The 23,501-nt window shown below is 47.8% G+C and overlaps 1 long non-coding RNA gene across 1 annotated transcript; it reads left to right on the forward strand.

Moving 5' to 3' along the window:
* Nucleotides 1-12,172: 12,172 nt before the first annotated feature.
* Nucleotides 12,173-19,633, forward strand: LOC118527104 (uncharacterized). The gene is made up of 3 exons (XR_004912958.2): nt 12,173-13,813; nt 16,390-17,147; nt 19,496-19,633. It is a non-coding gene; the product is annotated as an uncharacterized LOC118527104 (long non-coding RNA).
* Nucleotides 19,634-23,501: the final 3,868 nt, after the last annotated feature.

The following is a 23,501-nucleotide window of genomic DNA, read 5'->3' on the forward strand; positions in this document are numbered from 1 at the left end:
GTGTAGCCACCCTGGGTGGCTACACTGCTAAAAACAGTTTAATAGTTCCTTTAAAAAGAAGTATAGACTTGGGACGCCTGGGTGGCTCAGTCGGTTAAGCGTCTGCCTTTGGCTCAGGTCATGATCCCAGCGTCCTGGGATCGAGTCCCGCATCGGGCTCCCTGCTCCGCGGGGAACCTGCTTCTCCCTCTGCCTCTGTCTCTCTCTCTGTCTCTCATGAATAAATAAATAAAATCTTTAAAAAAAAAAAAAAAAAAAGAAGTATAGACTTACCATATGACTCAGAGATTCTGCTCCTAGGTAACTACTCAAGAGAAATTGAGACCTATGTCCACACTGAGTTAGACATGAATGTTTGTAGCATCATTATTCATGGAAACCAAATAGTAAAATCAATCCAAACATCCACCAAGTACTGACTGGATAAGGACAATGTGGTACGTTCATGCAGTGGAATGCGACTTAGCAATAAGAAGGAACAATGCACCGAAACCACTGTAGCTCGGACAGACCTTAGAGCATTGTGCCACGGGAAAGAAGCGAGGTCTATGAGAGCCCAGAACAGGCAAATCTGCAGAGAAGGAGAAGAGATTAATGTTGACCTGGCTCTGGGGATGGAGATGCGGAGTGGCTACAAATGGTCATAAAGGGTCCCGATGGGGTGGTAAGAAATGATTAAAACTGGAGGATGGAGATAGTTGCACAACTCTGCTAATTGAATAAACATCACTTAATTGGGTATGTAGAACAGGTGAATTTTACATCATATTAATTATACCTCAATAAAGCTGTTTAATAAAAAAAAAATGCCTACTGCTTCAGCAACATAACAACAGGATTCCAGAAGATATTACAGAAAGGCCACGCTCGCACCTCCCCCTCCCCCCCAAATCTTCCTGCTGCAGCCCATGGTTTCCATCAGCACGTGGTCCCTGCCGGCCACGCCTAGGTCCATCATCACGTGGTCCCTGCCGGCCACGCCTAGGTCCATCAGCACGTGGTCCCTGCCGGCCACGCCTAGGTCCATCATCACGTGGTCCCTGCCGGCCACGCCTAGGTCCATCATCACGTGGTCCCTGCCGGCCACGCCTAGGACCGCGCATGCACAGACCTGGCTGCTATGAGCTGAGTCTCAGTCTGCAGTTTTCACGGAACACTGCCTACTTCTCAATCCCCTGATAATTTTTCATGCCTGCATAATATTCTGTACTTTATAAAAAACACACCGGATATGTGAACTTTGCTCTTGCCCCCTTGCCACCCTCTTAATACTTTAAGGAAAATCCTCCAAAATGATTGTATGCATATGGTAAGATAGCTTTTAAAGTAAAATAATATTTAGAGATTATTTTTTACTTTCTTTCCCTTGAATTGCATCTCCACCCTTGGAGCAGTGTTGGGTTTGAGTGCCTGAACAATCACACGCTCAGTCTTTCACGTCACTCAGGCTGATCCCTGACTGGAGCTGCAGGTACAGAGAGAAGCAGTCTGGGACTCTGTCCTCAGGGGCCCAGGTGTGTGGGGTGGATGACAAAGCATGCCTCGTGCCAATAAGAAGAAAGACCCTCGAAACTCCAGGCAAGACCAGGCTCAGGGGTCCCCTCATCTGGAAAGCCACTCCTGTGGCTGCCTCCATGGGAGGGTCAGCTGGGCTGGAAGGTCCAAGGTGTTTCCCTCACCCGTCTAGCAGCTGGTCTGGCTTCATCACAAGGTGTGCCAGGGCCAAGTTCCAAGATAGCAAAACAAAGGCTGCAACGTCTCTCCCAACCTAGACGCCAAAAGTTGCACAGAGTTCTATCCATCGTGATCCACTGGTCCAGGAAGGCAGCCCCAATTCACCGTGGGGGGAACCTGCACAGGTGTGGGGACTCGGGGGGGGGGCATGGTCACTGGAGCCATTTTTCTAAGAATCTGTCACAACACAAATACTTTGCAATCCCCCCCACCCCTTTTTCCTGGAGTGTAAGGTTATGTACTAATTTACACAAAGCTGCATAGCAAACTAGGTAGAGAGCCCAAGGTAATGCTTCCCCAAGTTCCAGCTAGTTCATGTGAACCTCACAATAGAATAAAAAGTCCTCACATTTATGTACCTTTTATAATTTATACCATTTTCTGGTGGTGATGATGAGGATACGATAATGATGAATCTTCCCTGAGCCTTGCAGGAGCCTAGTTAAATCTAAGTTACATCGTGGATCTCTCCCTGCATTAACTGGCTTGGGCTGTCATAACAAAGTACCACAAACTGGGTGGCTTTAAAAACAGAAAGGCAGCATCTCACAGTTCTGGAAGCTGGACGGCTAAAATCAAGGTGTCAGCCAGGCTGGTTCCTTCGGAGGTTGTAAGTGAGAAGCATTCCAGGCGTCTCCCTCAGCTTCTCCTGGTCTGGTGTAATCTGTGGCATTCCTTGGCTTATAGAAACATCATCCCCATCTCTGCCTTTACCTTACATGGTGTTGTCCTTACATGTCTGTGCCCAAACTGACCCTTTATGTCAAGACACAGGTCTTTATATCAAGACACAGGTCATACTGGATTAAGGGCCCACTGTATTCCCGTATGAGCTCATCTTACCTTTACTGATTACATCTGCAATGACCCCTTTTCTGAGTAAGGTCATATTCTGCGGTACTGGGAGTTAGGGCTTCATATATGAATTGGGGGGGCCACGGTCTGTAACACCCCTTTTAACATGTGTGCAAAGTGAGGCTCTGTAACCAGTTTTGCAAGCAAATTGAGAGACCCTACTGTCATGCTTTGATGCACAGGAACAGTAGCACATAGCTTTAAGGACTGTAGAGATTGTCTTCTCCAAGTTGTTTCACCTAGAGGAGAAAATGGCATCCCAGAGGGACGTGGTGAGTTGTCCGAAGTCACTCATCCCTGAAATTCAGCACAGGGGCCAGAGGTCGGGGCGCCTGATGGCTTCTTTCAGAAATGTTTCTGCCATATCACACTTTTTTTTTTTTTTTTTTTTTAGGTTTTTATTTATTTATTTGACAGAGACAGCGAGAGCAGGAACACAAGCAGTGGGAGTGGGAGAGGGAGAAGCAGGCTTCCCACGGAGCAGGGAGCCCGATGTGGGACTCGATCCCAGGACTCTGGGATCATGACCTGAGCCGAAGGCAGCCGCTTAACGACTGAGCCACCCAGGCGCCCGCCATATCACACTTTATTCTCACTTGCTCACAATTTAGTCCATTCCTGGGACTTTAGGAGACAATTTTCAAAGGCTCTAAAGGGCTCTCTGGCGAGGCCTCCTGACCTCATAGACCCTTTGCTACCTTAAAACCAACGTGCTATAGGATGAAAGCCCCCACGACTGAGCCCTGCCTGGCCCACAGCCACAATTATCCCGAAAGCACCGGAGATGCTGTTACCCCCAAGACAAAATGACAGGCTTTTGTGGCAAGAAGAAAAGTTCCCAGGAATGATGTCTCAGTTAACAACTGGTAAAATACATTCAAAACGCTTCCATTTTATTAATGATCAACTCTGCCAAAATGGAGACTTGGCTCAGCTCAGCAGCCTGCAGATTTTAACAAGGAGACTTCCACTATGACCAGGATAAAGTGAAAGGGACCAAATTTACACCCACCACAAGCAACCAGAAAAATAAACTTACATTTCATTTGGATATATACAATGTAATATTTTGCTAATGGACATATATGTGTTATGGACATGCAGAGCAATTTTCAGACATTGGAAACACACAGCAGGGGACTGAGTTCCCAAAGAACTGGAAACAAAGTGCGTCCTGCAATTTCCAATACTACCTCATGGCAGTTTCCTGGGTACAGCCAAGGGATGGGTGATCCAGGAAGAGCCCCACAGTCACACTGAGCTGAGAGGACAGAAGAGTTTGGGGAGGTCACAGGAATAGAATTCGTGAAGCAAGATACCAAAGAAAAGAACACTTGTGAGAGAGAACCCTTGAGATCTGCAAGGGGGGTGGCCCACTAGGTTTTGGATACTGGTCTGATTTTGTGACACCCGCGGCATTTGGTAGCGTACTCAGAAGGGTGTCGCTTTAGCAGGGTGGCTAAATTAGTTCTGGTTGCAGGCTGCTTCGGACCGGCCCTTACAAAGCTGATAAGCAAGCCTCAGAGGACCAAACTGATCTGAGCAACCTGACTGACCGAAGCCAACACTACTTAAAGGAGCACAACAAAGTCTCGCACCAGGACAGTGTCTGGACTTCAGCCAACCATACCAAGTAAGCAGCAAAGTAGGAAAATACCACCGAGAACCCCTGAGAAAAATCAATAAATAGAAACAGATGCAGGAATGACAGAGATGATGGAATGATCAGATAAGGAATGAAAGCACTGTTATGTGTGCCACATATTGAAAAAGAGAATACCATCAATACAGTGAGAAAAATAGGAGATATAAAAATGCTTTATTAACATATAGTGTATTATTAGTTTCAGAGGTAGAGTTTAGTGATTCATCAGTTGCATATAACACCCAGTGCTCATTCCATCAAGTGCTCTCCTTCATGCTCATCACCCAGTTACCCCATCCCCCCACCCCCTTTCTTCCAGCAACCCTCAGTCTGTTTCCTATGATTTAGAGTCTGTCATGGTTTGCCTCCCTGTTTTTATCTTATTTTTCCTTCCCTTCCCCTATGTTTTGTTTCTTAAATTCCACATATAAGTGACATCATATGATAATTGTCTTTCTCTGACTTACTCCACTTAGCATAATACCCTCTAGTTCCCTTTTTTAAAAAGATTTTATTTATTTATTTATTTGACAGAGAGATACAGCGAGAGAGAAGGAACACAAGCAGGGGGAGTGGGAGAGGGAGAAGCAGGCTTCCCGCTGAGCAGGGAGCCCGATGCGGGACTCGATCCCAGGACCCTGAGATCATGACCTGAGCCGAAGGCAGACTCTTAACGACTGAGCCACCCAGGCTCCCCATACCCTCTAGTTCCATCCACATTGCTGCAAATGATAAGATTTCCTCTTTTGATAGCTGAGTAATATTCCATTGTATATATAGACCACATCTTCTTTATTCATCTGTCATGGACATCTGGGCTCTTTCCATAGTTTGGCTATTGTAGACATTGTTGCTATAAACATTGGGGTGCAGGTGCCCCTTCAGATCACTATGTTTGTATCACTTTGGGGTAAATACCTAGTAGTGCAGTTGCTGGGTGGTAGGGTAGCTCTATTTTTAACTGTTTGAGGAAACTACATACTGATGCCAAGTGATGTGGAACATTTTTTTTTCACTTGTCTGTTGGCCATTTGTAGGTCTTCTTTGGGGAAATGTCTGTTCATGTCTTCCGCCCATTTCTTGACTGGATTATTTGTTTTTTGGGTGTTGAGTTTGATAAGTTCTTTATAGATCTTGGATACTAGCCCTTTATGTGATAAAACATTTGCAAATATCTTCTCCCATTCTGTGGGTTGTCTTTTAGTTTTGTCAACTGTTTCCTTTGGTGTGCAAAAGCTTTTTATCTTGATGAAGTCCCACCTTTTAAAATGCACTTCCCGAGGTAAAAATTACAATATTGAATTGGAACATATGGGTTGGACTTAACAACAGGATAGACCCCAAGACAAAAACAATTAGTATGCTTGAACACAGAGGAACAGGGAATAGCAAACAACTATTCAAAGGAAGCACAGGGAAGAAGGAAGAGGGAAAAGCATGCATGGAGGATCAGGGGTTTTCTCATAGGATCAGTTTATCAAAATACATGCAACTGGAGTCCTTAGGAGTGAGGAGCCAAAAAAAAAAAAAAAAGTATTGGAAGAAATAATGGCTGGAAGATTGCCAAATTGATGAAAATTGTAAATAGAAAAGACAATTCACACACACCAAACAAGAAAAAATTAGGACTAAGTGTATTATATTCAAAATGTTGAAAAAGACAATGATAAAGTGAAAATCTTAAAGCACCCAAAGAAAAGAGATATCCTTACCGCTCAGCATTTAGTATATAATATAATAATAGCTTTAAAAAAAAACAAACTAAAATAAATAAGTAAAATATAAAAACTCAGAAACTAGGCAAACCCAAAGATAACAGAATGATATCTCGAAGTGCAGGAGGGGAAAAAGAAAGAAACGAAAACAGAAAATCCTGTTAACCTGGGATCCTGTAACTGGCAAAATAGCTTTCAAAAATGAAAGTAAAACAAAGACTTTTTCAGACGCTTATCAGCAAAATTGCACTAACATAAATGCTGAAAGGAAATAATATCAAATGATATCTGGATCTACACAAAGATCCAGATTTTATCCAGATTTTTATGGCTTTTATGAAAGGACTGTAAATGGTAAACAGGTTGGTGGAGATGGATTTTCTCATTTTTAATACCCCTGAAAGATAATTGAATTTTTAAAGCAATAACAATTTCAGAGGTGGGATTTAAACCAAATGTGGACTTTAAATGTATAATATCGTAACAGCTCTGTGTGGCGACAGATGCTGACTGCAGTTACAGCGGCGGGCACTGTGTAATGTGCAGAATTGCTGAATCACTATGTCGCACACCTGAAACTAATACAATATTGTACATCAATTGTTCTTCGATTAAAAATAGAAAAAAAAGAACTATAGCATAAAGGCTGGGAAGGGAAGATGGAATAAGCTGTCGTAAGGTTTTCAAATTATATGTAATGTGCAATATATTTGAAACCCAGAGCGCCCACTTAAAAGACATAAAAAGAAGTCATAGAGCTAAAAGATATTAGTTGAAATAAAATACATAAATTGATCGCAAACCAGGCAGGAAGAAGAAAAAGGAGTAGAAACAGATGGCACAAGTAGGTAATATATGGTAAGATGGTAGATGCTCAGCAAACCGTATTGATAAATACTATAAATTCATAGCAGCAGATCAGAGGGAACTTTTCATGGTGATGGAAATGTTCTAGATTACAATGTGGCGGTGGTTATGTGACTGTATACTTTTGTCAAATCCCATCATACTGTACGATTACGCTTCGTGAACTTCATTTGATGCAAATCATACCACAATAAAGCTGTTAAGAAATAAAACAAGAGAGGCACCTGGGTGGCTCAGTTGGTTAAGCGACTGCATTCAGCTCAGGTCATGATCCTGGAGTCCCGGGATCGAGTCCCGCATCCGGCTCCCTCCTCGGCGGGGAGTCTGCTTCTCCCTCTCATGCTCTCTTCTCTTCGTTCTCTCTCTCTCAAATAAATAAATAAAAATTTTTAAAACAAACAAACAAAAAAGAAATAAAACAAGAGGATGCATGGGGAAGAATGCAGAGTGGAAGGGGGCCCAGGTCACAATGGAAAGTAAATTCATACACACACAGGCATGCATTGTAGGTGAAGAGCTTTGCTGTTTTCTTTTTTTAAAGTTAATAAATTATTTGCACAATGTATTTAGAAAACACCAGAGTATGGAGAATTTTTTTTTTAGATTCAATTAGCCAACTTATAGTACATCTTTAGTTTCAGAGGTAGAGTTCAATAATTCATCAGTTGTGTATAACACCCAGTGCTCATCACATCAGGTGCCCTCCTTAATGCCCATCACCAATTACCCCATCCCCCCACCACCTCCCTTTCCCAACTCTCAGTTTGTTCCCTGGAGTTAAGAGTTTCTCATGGTTTTTCTCCCTCTCTGATGACTTCCCATTGTTTTCTCTCCCTTCCCTTATGATCCTCTGCGTTGCTTATGTTCCACATGTGAGTGAGACCATATGATAATTGTCTTTCTCTGATTGACTTATTTCGCTTAGCATAATACCCTCCAGTTCGTCCATGTCAATGTAAATAGTAAATATTCATCCTTTCTGATGGCTGAGTAATATTCCATTGTATATATGAACCACATCTTCTTTATCCATTCATCTGTCGATGGATATCTCAGCTCCTTCCATTGTTTGGCTATCGCGGACATTGCTGCTATGAGCATTGGGGTACAGGTGCTCCTTCCCAGATCACTACAGTTGTATCTTTGGGGTAAATACCTAGTAGAACAATTGCTGGGTCATAAGGTAGCTCTATTTTTAACTTCTTGAGGAACCTCCATACCATTTTCCAGAGTGGCTGTACCAACTTGCATTCCCACCAATGCATCCTTTCTCTGCATCCTTGCCAACATTTGTTGTTTCCTGTCTTGTTAATTTTAGCCATTCTCACTGGTGTGAGGTGGTATCTAATTGTGGTTTTGATTTGGATTTCCCTGATGCCAAGTGACGTGGAGCATTTTTTCAGGTGTCTGTTGGCCATTTGGATGTCTTCTTTGGAGAAATGTCTGTTCATGTCTTCTGTCCATTTCTTGACTGGATTATTTGTTCTTTGGGTGTTGAGTTTGATAAGTTCTTTATAGATCTTGGATATTAGCCCTTTATCTGATAGGTCATTTGCAAAATCTTCTCCCGTTCTGTAGGTGTAGGTTGCCTTTTAGTTTTGTTGACTTGTAGGTTTCCTTTGCTGTGCAGAAGCTTTTTATCTCGATGAAGTCCCAATAGTTCATTTTTGCTTTTGTTTTCTTTGCCTTTGGAGACTTGTCTAGCAAGAAGTTGCTGTGGCCGATGTCAAAGAGGTTACTGCCTATGTTCTTCTCTAGGATTTTGATGGATTCCTGTCTCACATTTAGGTCTTTCATCCATTTTGAGTTTATCTTTGTTTATGGTGTAAGGAAATGGCCCAGTTTCATTCTTCTGCATGTGGCTGTCCAATTTTCCCAGCACCATTTATCGAAGAGACTGTCTTTTTTCCATTGGATATTCTTTCCTGCTTTGTCGAACATCTTTACAATCTTATCTGTCTAGACATTAGCACTATTCTTTCTCCTGGATATTTTTCCAGGCATAAACATACACACATGCTCACAGATACACAAGTATATTTTTCTTAAGATTATATTATCCACAAGGTTTCCAATCAATATTTTGGAAGCAGCTTATGTTGATAACTATAAATATACTTTTGTAGCCACCATGTTAAGAACTGCCTGGAATTCCACTGTGTGATGTGTTTATCTACCCATTCTCATTCCTGTAGGATGGCCAGGTAGGCTGTTGCATAGTTGAATTTTTGTCCTTGGCAGTATTGCAGTGAACAGACTTACACTTGCATTTTTTTTCATTTGCTTTATTGTCTTAAGATAAATCCTAGGACTTGGAATTGTTCAATCAAAGGGAATACACTCCTTTCATAAAGATATCTACAATCCCCTCAAAGATCGGGACAGCTCATACTCCTTCCTGGCAGAGGATTTGGATTCCATGGTCTCACACCCTCATGCACCACAAATATCATTAGACTTTTGATCTTTGCCAATTTGATATGTCACCTTCTTTGTTTCAGTGTGTGCTGTGTGTGTGTGTGTGCGTGCACGCGCACGCGGGTGTCTAAGAGCTTTTGTGGGATGTTTCCAGCTGCTGTTACAGGGCTCATCAAGCTCAAGACCCAGGAAAAGGTAAGACTGGGGCTTCTTCATAACAACCCTCTGATGCATGTCTCTGTGATGCCTTATAACACATTTTCCAATAGGATAGAATATGTGAAATGAACGTGAGAAGGTCCACCTCCTAGGGTTGCTGTGTGAATCCTGGCAGTGAAGTATATAATGCTATATAATATCACACTCTTTCTAACAGAAAAATTGGAAACCACTTAAATGTTCAACAGCTAGGGGTTAGCTCAATAACTTACACCACCCCTGTAATGAAACACAGGGCAGTCAGCATAACGGCATTATAAAAATGAGCTTATTGAGCCAGAAAAATGATCATGATAGATTGTTAAGTGGGGAAAGAAGCAGGTTATACATAGGTATATAGGCTATGACTTCATTTTTTATAAATAACTGTATAGTCACAGGTAAATTTTTAGTTGTATGCATGTTTATATTCACACTGATTATTTCCGGATAGGTAGGTGAACTTTTTATCTCATAGGTTTCTGCAGATTCTTCTGTGATGGATAATGTGTTGCTTATGGCAAGAAGAAAGGCAATTTTATAAGAACAACCAACACCGAGATTATTTAAAGTACCTAATAGGCACATAGTAAATGCTCATTGTCCTTTGACATTTTCAGCATCTTGGAGTGTAAGCAGCCATTGTCTTCCCTGTGCCACGGGAAGGGTGGGGAAGCCGAGGCTCCAGAGTGCAGGTGGTGGACCCCAGTTACCCAGCCGATGGGGCAGCGTAGCTTTGTAACTAGCGCTCTGACCCCAAGCACATGCCTTTCGGCTCTGTTTGGAGTGTTCCTTTTCCTTTGCCTTCTGGTAGGAAAATCCACTGCAGCCTGGTACGCATCCCCACCTGTCTCTTCCAGCAAGGGTGAAGAGGACTTTAAGAAGCTCCTGCTGCTGGACCTCACCAAGGAGGGCTCAACTGCACCGGCATGGATGGGACATTGCACCTGTGAGCTGGGCTGCTTCAGCCTCTGGGAGAAGCCACGGTGTTGAGGCTCCAGAGACAGCCTGTTTTTTGGAGCTGATGGTGGGCTACCCTGACCTCCTCCTGGTGCCATCAGAAAGGTGGGTGTGGGAGGAGCACCAAAGGAGGAGCCGATGGGATCACTCAGAGCCCAAGTCTACCCACACCTCCCACATCTCAGGCTTCAACACCATCCGCAAAGGCGGGCAGGCTGAGGCACTGCCTGGGTGAAGGTGAGAGTAATTTGGGGCTGACAAATCTCTCCGTAGGTCTGGATGACAAAGCTCAGTGGATGCTTGAAGAGCAAGCTTCCCTGTGTAGGACAGTCACTCACCAGCCAAGTCACCTGAGGAGGAAGTTGGATGACTGCTTTCATGGGACCCACTTCATACGAGGTTGAACGACCGCTCCGAAGACACAGCGCCAACAGGCAGTCCCGGTGGGTTGGAGCCCACACTTCCCAGGGTCAAGCACACGTGCACCCATGAAGGAGCACTTGGCACGGTGCCTACCATCAGGAATGCTTCCCCCCGCCCCACTCCTTTGGCCTTTCCTTCCCTGGGATGCAGGGTCAGGGGACCCAACTAGAGGGCTTTGCCCTGAAATCCTAATCCCACCACCATACAAATGCCTTAAACTCTCTGAGTATCCCCGTCAGCATTCAAGAGCACTTCCCAGAAAAATTTCCTGCACCACAATCCCTGCTTCCAGCTCTGTTACAAGGAGACCCAACTTGAGACCACTGGTACCAGGAAGGGTGCTGAGAAACAGCCTTGAAGGCTGGGGCTTGAGAGCTGGAGCCCGCACCAGCCCTGGGGGAGCAGTGATAAGAACTGTGGACCAGCGTGGTCCCAGCGTGGAATGCCACCCCCCAGCCCCAGGGTGTCCACGGCTGTGACAGACGAGAGCACCTAAGTGGGGGTCAGCAGCACTTGGTGGGGTGGGGCTGGAGGTAGGGGTGGGTAGTGAACAACTTGGGAGTGGGTCAGAAAATGTGGCCATAAGGAGAGGGTACCAAGGGTGCTTTGCTTGCCAGGTGGGGGGAAGGACACGACGTCTCAGAAGGGCCTACTCAGGGACACGGAATGATCTAACTCCACGGAGGCCCAATGGACAGAACTGGGGACAGTTCAGGAAATGTAGCACAGGAGAAAAGCCACCACCAAGATGGAAACACAGCCGGCCTCCCTCAAGTGTGGTGAGCTCCCCGGTGCCAGGAGTGTCCTGAGGGGAGGCGGACACGCACTCAGCAGAGGAGCAGTGAGCGGGTTAAAACACGACTGGGGTAGGGTCCACACCCCCTCCCTGCTGTCTCAGAGAAGGTAGGGATGGCAGAACTGGGTGGATCTGGAGGCCACAGCTGGGCAGAAGAGCAGGATAAGGATCAGCCCTGTGTGAGCACGTGGACCAGCTCCCAGGCTGCCCAGGGCTCATCTGGGCCCCCTGCCTTCCCACGGGGGGAGAGGGGGCATCATGACTGAGGGTTGACAACTAGCTCCAGACCTGTGTCTGAGTCCCCTGAGTCTCTGCCACTCTTAGTTGTGCACCTTGGGTGGGCTCCTTAACCTCTCAGCCTCAGTTTGCCCATCTGTAAAACGAGCGTAATTATACCCATCTGGGAAGGCATTGAAAAAATAATTCCAGCAGGTAGACAATGAACTTCAGGAGGGTGGGGGGGGGTGACTGTGCTTTCTGTTCTCTTCCCAGCAGCTAGGAGAACGGCTGATTACAGTGGGTGTTCAGTGCCTGTTTTGTGAAACGAGGGACCCGGTGAGGCCTGAATAGGGTGGAGTGGGTTCTCAGCCTCACGAAAGAATGGGCAGAAATCAACGGAGGACATTTACTCTAAGCTTAATGATCATCACACCCCAACACAAACAAACATGAACGTGATGTCTAGCAGTCCCGGCGGGGCTTTACCCCTACATCCTCTGGTCACTGGCCTGTGATTGCACGTGGTTACCTGCTTAGCCAAGGAATAGGAGCCCCCTCTGACGGTAACCTCTCAGAAGGGGTGTCCTCCTCCATCCCCTCTGGTGTGCAGGGTCCCCTCTCACAAGGGCTCCGTGTGCAGAAAGGTGGGTGCTTTGGCCATCAGTGAAAGGCCAGCAAGACCCTCTCCACCGGCGACCCCCCTGGTGAAAACTTTGCTCAGTCTCTGGTGACACCTACTGGTGCCTGGTCCGTGGGAAGGAGGAAGCCCTGAGACATTTGGAATCACAGGGTGTTGGGAGCTGGAGATTATAATACCCCCCTATTACAGCTAACGATCACGACTGCACCACCGCGACCACATTGCTCACCCACGGCTGGGATCCCCTGCCGCCAGGCTGCTGTCCACCCCCTCGTGTGCCCAGCGAACCACTCCTCGAAGAGCCCCCAGCTGCTGAATTGCAAGAGTAAATGGGATGAGCAAGGCTGCCCGTTGAAAGCCCACCCTCTGCTTCCCTTTATACTTAGGGTGAATCCAAACTCAGTGCCTGGACGATGAGGCCCCACACCGCCTGCCCCCGGCAATGACCCTGCTTCCACGCACTCTTTCTGTTCCGAGACCAACTCAGGCCTTGGAGGGTCCTTCTGGCTTGGACCTTCTCCTGCCGGCTCATCGTCATCCTTTGCATTCAGCTCACACACGGCCTCCCCTAAGGGCTTCCCTGACAGAATGGATCCCGTAAGCAGCCTCTGCTCCAAGCCCACATGCCGCATTGTCTGCTTGGGCCCCAACAACAGCAGTATGTTCCAGAAACAGAGATGCAGGCTAGTGGCAGCTCCCGGCTCAGTCTGTCTCTCCCGCTGGAATGTGAGCCCCCGGGGGGCAGGTGGCCCCCTTTCTTGCTCCTGAACTGGTGCACAGGGAATGCAGACTTGCAAACTCAGTCGACTTGGCCTCAGGGAGGGGCAGGCAGGCAGAAATGCAGCATGAACGCCTGGCGCCAGGCCCAGCAGCTGCCCAAGGATGCAGTTTGGCCCCTCTCCCGTTTGGACACGCCTGGGAAGAGCGCTGGGGTGGGGGTCACCCTGGCAGAGAGAAGCTTCTGCCTCGATTTCTCACCAATCTCTAGACAGGGCTGGAATGGTTTGGTCTAGTCAAGTCTGCTGCTGACTTGCCACCTCCCAGCCGGGGACAGTCCCCTAGGTCAGGGCACATAGCACACATCAGCCCACGCTCACCAGAACTGCTGGACTGGACTAGACTGGACGGACAATACCTCTGAGGTCATTCTCCCAGGAGGTCATGGTCAGCCTGGGCCCAGGTTTAAACCTATTTCCAGTGCCAGCAACGTAGCTCATGCTCAGCGAAAACTGGGGCTGAATTCATAAATGAAGACCGTGGTCTCTGCAGAGCACCAGGCCAGGGGCTTGCAGATGGTAATTTTCACAAGGATGGTGTGCAGGAAGGGACTTTTTCCAGTCTAGGTAAGTCACTTGACAAAGAAGAGGTAAGAGGTGAGCCATGAGTCTATGACCACCTGACTCTGAGGCTCCCTCCTCACCACATGGGGAGGGGGCTGCTCTGCTTGGTCACCTTGTCCTAGGTGCCCGCATGGTATGGACACACACTCCTTTCAGCCTAAAAGATGTGAATTGATGTGGCTCAAAATGCAAGAGGGTCTGAGGTCACTGGGCAGAGGCCCAGAAGTCAAGATGTCCCACCTTCATGGTCAAGATCAAGGTACCAAGTGCTTCCATAAATTCCAGGGGTGGCCACAGAGCAGCAGAACCCAGCAGCACCCTCAGCACATAATTATTGAGCCCCCACTGTGTAGAGAGGTGGGTCCTCGCCCTGCAGAGCTGTTCATGCCACAGCAAAAGCAGCAACGCACCCCCTCGCCCCTGCCCATTGCCCCAGCAACACTCGCCTTTGTCTACATCCCGCCCGGCTTGGTGAAGCAGACGGTGGAAAAACTAAGCTTATCAAAGATGGGCTAAAATACACGCCTTGCAGGATTGTTGCAAGGCTTAAAGACCATCATATGCCTAACAGGTGGCCAGGGTCGCCAAGTGACAGCAGAAAGCTGACAGTCAGGTGCCGTTTGCTGGCTCTCTGAGTCTGACACTGTGTGGGAAGGCACCAGAATGTGCTCCTGGAAGCCCCTCAGAGACTTGCCCCGGCCCCTTTCCTGTGCTAGATATTGGACTTTGGAGAAAGGTTTGGTTTGAGGAAAGCCTTTCTTTCTCCTGCAATACCCACCGCGCCCCCCCCCCCCATCAAAAAAGAAAAGAACGATCGAATTGTGCACCATCATGTGTCTAGAAAGAGCCCCGCACCGTGAATCAGGGGTCCTGGCTCTGGTCCCAGTTCTGCCCCCGACAGGGGCTGTGATCGTGGGCAAGTTGCTCCGTTTCCTGGAAATCATTTTCCCCATCCAAAAACTTAATGATTTCACCTCCCTCTCTGGCGTGTGAGGACTCGACTCAATGTCAACACTGCTAGGCAACCATTAACTGGTTGCTCATAAGGAAGAAGCCTGCTGTTTAGCCAGGCTTGCAAGAGCCAGCTCTAAAGCCAGGAGCCTGGTTCAAAAGTTACCTCTACCCCTTCTGCTGTGTAACATTGCATAAATTATTAAACCTCTCTGGGCCTCAAATTGCACATGTGCAAGAATGCTGAAGTCAGAATTGCTGTGGAAATCAACTAAGATGAGGGGGCCTAATGCAGGAGCCCCAGGCTGGTACATTACTCCTTGTTGCTTAGATATGGAAGGAGAAGAGCATTGCTCAACACTTCCCTGCATGACAAGAGCTCCCTGCAACCATTCCTGGTGGGCAGCCCTCAGAGAGCTCCGAGCCGTCTGGGGTAGGAGCCGGAGAGAAGGCAAAGGGGAAGAGAAGGCACATTTCTCACTCACACAATGGGCTGCGGAGAAGCCAAATGTCCATCGTGCGATGGCTCAGGGTCCTGACGCGCTCCCTCTCAGCTGGGTGAGGACGCCCTGCCTTTGCTCACTGGCCCCAGACCCAGAGTCTTACATGTCTGTGCCATTGCAGCTGGCCCACATTGTGCACACGAGTAGGGCCGGGGGGGCCGCTGCTCTGCAGACCAGCTTCAGAGGAAAACTCTGCTTTTCCTGCCCAGAAGTCAGTCCCTGCAGGGCCCAGTCTCAGGGACCCCCAGCCTGACCCTAACTTCCTTCCATTTCCAGGATCCTGCAGATGGGTCTGCCACCCTATGGGTGGTGGGAAGGGATCCAGACAATGGGTCTTCCTCCTTTCTGTTCCAAGGCAATGGGGAAGGGAGGTCTGCCAAAGTTTTCCCCAAAGAGTTCTGGTATCTGCTGCTGAGAAAATCCTGAGTGAGGACATGGTTGCTCCTTCTTTCTCAGGAATGGAATGAAAGGGAATCAGAAAGCCTCTAGGACAAACCAGCACTGTGCCAGATCACAATGTACTTAATTTCCCCCCAGTTCAGCAAATTGTTACTATTACGCTATTTCTTAGGCACTTACCTGCTCCTAGTTAGACACTGTGCAAGTATTATACTTGCCTAAGAGATCGTGTAGGTAATTAAGCCCATGAGCAAGGCTTTTTTTTTAGCAAACTTGAGAATGCAGATAAGCAAAGGGAAGGTAAAATCACCACTGTGAGCATCTCCCAGTACATTCTTCCAAACTTACTTAGGGGTTCTCTGTATGCAGAGTGGTGCGGTGATTGTGAACAAGACTTCTGGAATTACACAGAGTTTGAATCCTGTTCCAATCAGTTGCTGGCTGTTGACCCTGAACAAGCCACCAAATGTCCCTCAGCCTCGATTTTCTTAGTGTGAGTTTGCCTGTAACACAGGGACGCTGTCGGGAGCAGAGCAGGTGGATGATGCAGCTCAAGCTCGTTCTGAGAGTGAGGACCTCACAGGTGTCGGGAAAGGCGTGCATTCAGAATATCGTGGAGCAAGTAGAATGCGCCGGACATGGTGCTGAGGACGAGACACAGGGTGAGGTGTGTGGGGACGGGGCATCGCGTTTGCATTTCACCTTTCCCACTCTGTCTTTCTGCAGGTCTGTCTGGGAGAGAAAACTGCTGAGGGAAGCTCAGCCTGAAGAAGAGGAGACCTTAACCCCAGAGAGGGTAGAGCAGTCTTCCCATTTCCCTCTGGAGGGCTGGCTGCTCTGGCGGGGGGCCCAGCTCTCGCCGGCCACCACCAGGTGCTTAGTGGGCATGCAGAAAAGGAGTGATTGAATGCACCGACAGTTCTGAGAGAGGTAGGAGGTTGAGGGTCTGAAGGAACGGAGGGCTGGCCCCAGTTTTCATGGGTCCTGGGCCCCAGCAGAGCTGCTCAAGGGCAGAGTGGCCAGTGGAGGACAGTGGGCGGCACGGGAACACCTCGGAGCCTGCGCCTTCCCATGCCTGTGCCATGCAGCCATTCTGGGGAGCATCCCTGAGCCTCAGTCCTGGCGGCCATCATGTAGCCACCGTGCTTATCACTGCTGACCCTCCTGCGCATCCGGGTGTTGGCTGGCCAGCCTCGGAGCTGTGGAGGAACTGAGCTCTCTGTGTCCACTGGAGCCTGATTCCTCTCCTCCCACCTCCTCCCCTGCCCCGTCGGAAGACCTTCATCTTGTCTGTGGCCGGCTGCACTCAGGGGAGGCCTTGTGAGGTGCTGGCTGAGCAGTGATCGCCTCCTGTCTGGTACCCAGTGGGGCCACTGGCTCATCCTTCCCCTGCTCCTACCGAGCCTGCCGATCCCCAGCCGAGTCTCCATCCTGGGTTTTGAATGCAGCTGGATTTTAACATACAACTCGCCACTTGGGAGAATGTACGTAAAACACAGATCCTTTGCTATTTGACTTCCAAACATGTTTCCAAACATCCAACATCTGCTTGCTTGCCTTTATGGACAGGGAGCTCACTCCTATGTGGAGGCATCTTTTTCACCTCCCGGTTCCAGGAGGAAGAGCTTCTGTCACACAAGATCTGAGGGAAATCAAAGTAAACGGGTAGAGAAAAATATGGACCTAGCAAAAGCTGCTTCCCAGGGGCCATCCTCATTGTGAGCAGACCCCTCCTTTTATCCCTCACATTCAAAGAAGAGACCCACCCACAAGAACCATTAGATACAGTCCCGAATCCTCGTAACTCACCCTTGTCTTGACAAAAGGATCATTTCTCTGATTGAGCCTAAATGATTTGCCAGGTCGACCCATGACTATTGGATAACAATGTTCTGGTCCATCAGTTTGCTCTTTTGCTAGAAAACAAGGCATTTCTCTTTAGCAGGCCCATTAATTGGATTCGGAAATATGGGAGGAACCCCAGTGCCCAGAGGCATTCAGTTGCCTTGGAAGTAAAGGGACACAAGACTACAAATGGAGAGAGGGAGAGAGAGTTTTATTACTATAAGGTCTTCACCCACATGATTATGGAGGCTGGGAAGCCCCATGGTCTGCCATCTGCTAGCTGAGCCCCAAAAGGCCCAGTGGTATAGTGCCAGTCTGAGCCCGAAGGCCCCAGAGCCAGGAGCCCCGATGGGGTAAGTCCCAGGCTGAGGGCAGCAGGGGACAGACATCCTTCTCTAGCCACCAGTCAGAGAACATTCTCTCTTCCTCTGCACTTCTATTCCATTCTGGCCCTCAGGGGATTAAGTGATGCCCACCCACACTGGGGAGGGCAATCTGCTCTACTCCATCTGCCAATGCAAACCCTGATCTCTTCTGGAAACACCCTCACGGACACATCCAGAAATCATGTTTAACCAGATATCTGGGCATCCCATGGCCCAATCAAGTTGACACGTAAAATTAGCCACCACAGATGCTATCCTATCTTCCTGCCAAATATCAGAACATTCACTCAACCAGACCCCCAAAGACACCCAGAACCCGGTGGAGGGTACATTTCAAGAGGCATTTGTTCTGACTTATCCTGATAAACTGAACTGTCTTTCCAGCTACTCAGTGCTAGAAAGTTTAACCCCAGAAAGGAATGCGTAGGTTACTTCAGGATTGAGACACCGCAGTTTGGGCACAACATCTAGAAGGATTGGGAAGATCCCCCAACTTCTTTGCACACATCCGGAGGAGAGAGCTTGCTTCCAAACACAGGTGGGAGTGTCAGTGCACACAGCAGGAGAGCAGACCGTGCCTCAGTGGGTCACCTTGGAATGGGGTCTCTCACGAAGTCTGAGGGCTCCCTTGTGGTCAAGTTAAAGGACCTTGCAATAAAGTGGTTTTGAAATGATTCCTGACCCCAAGTCATTTTCTCTGTCAGGCGGTCAGAGTTAAAGTGATGGATTGTCACAATCAACATAAAACCAAAGCTGTCAGTTTGCTAGATCTAGGTTTAAATATTGCTCCATCTGTCGGACTCTTTAGGTTTGGACAACCAGTTCTCTGCCGTTTCCAAGATGGATTAGTTTGCTCAGGCTGCCATAACAAAGTGCCACTGACCACGGCTCGAAGAACAGAGGTTTATTGGCGTTCTCCTTGTTTGCGCCTCTGTATCCGAATCTCCCCTTTACATCAGGCGCACCCTGCTCCAATAGGACTGCCTCTGAACTTGACTAATGACATCTGCAGTGACTCTGTTTCCAAACAAGGTCACATTTTGAGGTACTGGGAGCTAGGAGTTCAATACAGGAGTTTTGGAAGGAAACAGTTTAGTCCAGAATACAAATTAACACCAGTTTATTGGGTTTATTATACTTTGTAGTATGTTTTAGGGTAAAGGCTGAAGATACCATTTCTCAAAATGGGAATTGCCTGATTCTGGTCCCCTCTTGCATATTTATAATGAGGTCCCAAATAGGTCTCCAATGAAATAGTAAAACCCAGGGACACTGATTAGAAAATGAGGCCACCCTCCACTCCCAGGACTCCACAACCACAAAACCACCATGGTGATTGAAGGAACCCAAATTACTTCAGGTACATTATCTTGCCCAATTCTCAAAATAATCCTGTGAAATGACTATTTATCTTTTTAGTTTTCTAAAATAGTCAATTCATGGATATTAAACCAAGGGATTAAGAGACTCATCCAGGCAGCTTACCGATGAGAAGGGCTAGCACTTGAACCCGGGACTCTGAGTCCCGCAGTGAGCGCTCTTGGAATTCCATAGGCAACATGAAAAGGACTCAAGAACTTTTGATTATTTTCCTTTCCCAGGGAGGAGTCCCAGGAAGAAGGCTTCTGTCCTGGTGGATTGTGGCCTCGGCTGTCACCACTCTGCTGGGCTCTGTCATTTGGAAACGTACGCTACATTGGACATGACGAAACGAGTTTGGGTGGATTAAAATGTCATTTGTGGCCTTCTGCCTACATTGCTGGTTGTTTGTTCTCCAACAGCAGCATGATCCACAAATAAAACATTTTATCTAATGAAAAATCTCCATCAATTTGGATCGATTTAGCTTACAGCACTTTTTCCCGGGAAGACAGTTGCCATAAATAAGAGTCTATCTATGTTGAGAATAATGGCGGGCGCTCAAAGCACCCAAAGTATAAAGTTGCCTCAGCTCTTTCCAAGACTCTGATAGCAATCCTAATTATACTCACGATTTACATTATTGTTTCCTTCATCCATTCTTTCAGAACTGTGCACAGAGCTCCTCCTATGGCATACAAGACAACTGTAGGACTTGACTTTTGCTGTTCCAGATTAGTGGAAATGTTCTGTCTATACCTTTTCTTGAACCATAGTCTTCCCCTTCTTTATCTCATTCTTCCTTTAAAACAAACTGCAAATGTTACCTCTTTCAGGGATACCCCCCTGGCAGGCTGAGTCAGAGCTTCCTGTGTCTCTGCATGCATTCTTCTCGAAGTTTAATCAGTACATGGAACATGGGGCATTATCCTTGGTTTACTTTGTTGGACCTCTACTGCTATGGGTTGAACTATGACTTCCTCCACCCCTCCTCCCAAAAAAGGTCACATTCTGAAGTGTTGGGCATTAGGATTTCAACCTATTTGGAGGTAGGGCATTTATAGAGATAAGTTAAAATGCATTCACTAGGGTGGGCTCCAATTCAATAGGACTGGTGTCCTTATAGAAAGGGAAAATCTGACCTAGAGATAGACATGCACAGAGAGATGACAAGGTGTAGAGGCTCAGGAAGAAGATGCCATCTACAACCCCAGGCACACCTGAGGCCACCAGAAGCTGGTAGGGAGAACCGATCCTTCCCTAGCGTCTTCAGAGGTGCATGTCCCTGCCAACACTTTGGCTTCAGAATTCTAGTCTCCAGGACTGTGAGACAGTCAGTTTCTGTCATTCTAAGCCCTCCAGTTGGTGATGGTCCATTAGAGGCACGTTAGTTTCCTGGGGCTGCCATAACAGACCAGGTACAGTAAAGGATTGGGATATGCAGGATGTGGACAGCCTGCCAAGTTAAAGGGTGGTTTGACCTTGCCTGGCTCTTGGGAGGTAACCGCTAAGCCCTTGGAATCTCCTGCCTAGTTGAGAAGGTCTTTGTTAGCACAGACTCTTTGGGGTGGACCCAGGACCCCGGAGAAACAATGTGGCTTATGGTGCAGACCTCGGGCCACATGTATCAGCTTGACCTCCGGAGGGGCTGGAGTCTAAGGTCAGCCACGTGGGTGGTCTCTGGACCAACCCCCACTAAAAGCCCTGGGCACAAATTCTTGGGTGAGCTCCCATGGTTAGCAATGCTCCGGGGTGTCGTCACACGTGGCTGCTGAGAGAATCCAGGGCTGTCCACCCAACTCTGCTGGGAAAGAGCAAGTGGAAGCTTGACCATCATGCCTCCCGGACTCTGCCCTGGGCACCTTGGCCACTCCTGACTTTATCTGTAAGTTTCACTGTGCTCTACTGTGAGAACAATGGCTTTGCTGAAGTCTGGATCCTTCTGGTGATGCATTGTGCTGAGCGTAGTCTTGGAGACCCTGAAGCACCACTAGTCTTTGAATGAGACATAGGCTGTCAAGAAGGAGCTCACACTTTGCCCAAAGTCTCCATGCATTTGTTAGACATCTGCTCTGGCACCTCTGGGGGTAGAGACCTCTTTAAGCATCCTGGTGGAAAAACCAAGGAAAGCATGGATGAGGGAGAAATTGACAATTCATGTACCATTTACCTTTGCAAATGTATACATTTTTCCTGACATTGGCTTTATCTGGATTTCACGTCAGTGACCTTTTTCTAATCCGCATCTTTGTCAGAATTATAAAAAGATTACATTTTTTTTTTTGTGCAGGGTTTAACTTGTACCACTTTATAGTAATTTCATATTTTGTATTCAGAATTCTATAGAAGTCTTTGATCTTCGCTTGGATTCCCTAGGGTCTCCTACTTTAAAGGGAACATTAATGGTGCTTCAGGATGCTGGAATTGGGGTTCATCTGGAGTCTGTATCCAGGAGTGTTTGAAAGATCTGTATTTCTCTTCCCCAGTACATGGTTGCTGAACACATAGCCCTTGGTCATTTTGGGAAAGGATGAAGAAATCATTCCCATGATCACCTGGCATGGCCTTGCATGGTAGGACCTTTCTTCATGAAGACCCAGCCTCTCCTTCAGTGGATGGGTTTGAGATCTTGTACATGGCTCAGGTGTGAAAACCAGGTAGGAGATTTTGACTTGCCATTCAGATGATCAACCCCAGCCTTGTGTGCATTCCATCACGACAGTTCCATCATCTGTCGTGATGGAACATATTCAGCAAGAGTTCTGCTGGAGGTGCATGCCTCCTGCCCCCAAGATCAAATGTCCTCATGGCCATGTATTCCTGCCAGTGGGGCCACATGGTGCCATGGTCCCCACCTTCAGTGCACTTTAAGGCAATGTTGTCCAGCTGACTTCTGAAGCCCAGTCCCTCCCTGGCCTCTACTATTTCCACAGAAGCCTTGCTCTGTGGCAGGTCCTGCCGCCACCCCAGCCTGCAGTGGATGGTATCACCAAGGCTTTGAGCAGTGCTCGTGTCCCTTCACTAGCATATTCTCCTTGCTATTCTCAGTGATGATGGGGCCCTGACCCCTCCTCGAGAAAATGGTCAGGTTTTGGATTTATTTAAATTTTTAAAAAAGATTTATTAGGAAGAGAGAGTGAGTACACAAGCAGGGAGAGGAGCAGAGAGAGAGAGAGAGAAGCAGACTCCCCACTGAGCAGGGAGCCTGACACGGGGCTCGATCCCAGGACTCTGAGATCATGACGTGAGCCAAAGTCAGATGCTTCACTGACTGAGCCACCCAGGCGCCCCAGCTTTTGGATTTCTGAGTTCCATGTAATCACTCCCTCCCAGTGTGCCCACCCCTCTGCGCCTTTTTGGTCCTTTGGTCCTTTCCTCCTTGTCCACCACAGCGGCTTTGGTGTCTTCACATACTTTATCATGGGCTGCCCTTTTCCCAAGCTTCCAAGTGGCATTCTAATGCTCCAAGTTCCCCACAAGGGTGTTAAATCCTGTGTGGGCAGTTTCTTTAACTATCCTTATTATCTGTGTCTCTCTATCAGCACTCCCAGGCACGTCCTTATGGTTCCTGCTGATCTATGGCAACCACACCCGGCAGCCCTCACAGAGTAGAATCCTTCAATAGCATAGCCCACCAGGGCTAATGGAAGAGCTTTCACCCTCAATGTGGGCCAGGTGGCCAGAAGCAGTGGCAGGGCCAATTGTGAGGGGAAACATCATCCTGTAGGCCATCCCCCTTCTTCACACCTAAAGAAACGGCCCAGACACACAAGAAACAGAGTGTTCAGGGGACTCAAGTTTCTTAAGTACATCTGTCCAGGTGTCCCCACTACAATCCCAGACCCCTCTCCTTCCCCATCAGGGCCCCAACGTCATCAGAGAAGACTTGTCTAAGCTGGTAATTGTAAGTATGATGGAGAGAAGCCATAATTAATCCCTGCGCCTGATTGTTAGCTTGGCCTGCCCTCCAGCTGCGAGGGATGGCGTGTCATTGATGGCTGCCAAGACTGCCCTCAGACTCACAGGCTTTCCTTTAAGCTGGCAATTCCATGACCCATGCCTGTTACTTTCTCTTTCTGTCCTTTTCTCGACTATTTCTCCCAGCCAGTGTGCCACCTGCCCCTGGCATCCCATCCTACTTTGCCATAGGTGAGAATTGTAGTGTAGGTTTCCTTACTGGAGTGAGAGTCCTCCATTTCACCTCAGTGGGGTGCAACCCAACTCTAGAACCCTCTCCTGGCATAACCA

This window comes from Halichoerus grypus, chromosome 5, assembly GCF_964656455.1.
Source record: "Halichoerus grypus chromosome 5, mHalGry1.hap1.1, whole genome shotgun sequence".
Lineage (NCBI taxonomy): Eukaryota > Metazoa > Chordata > Mammalia > Carnivora > Phocidae > Halichoerus > Halichoerus grypus.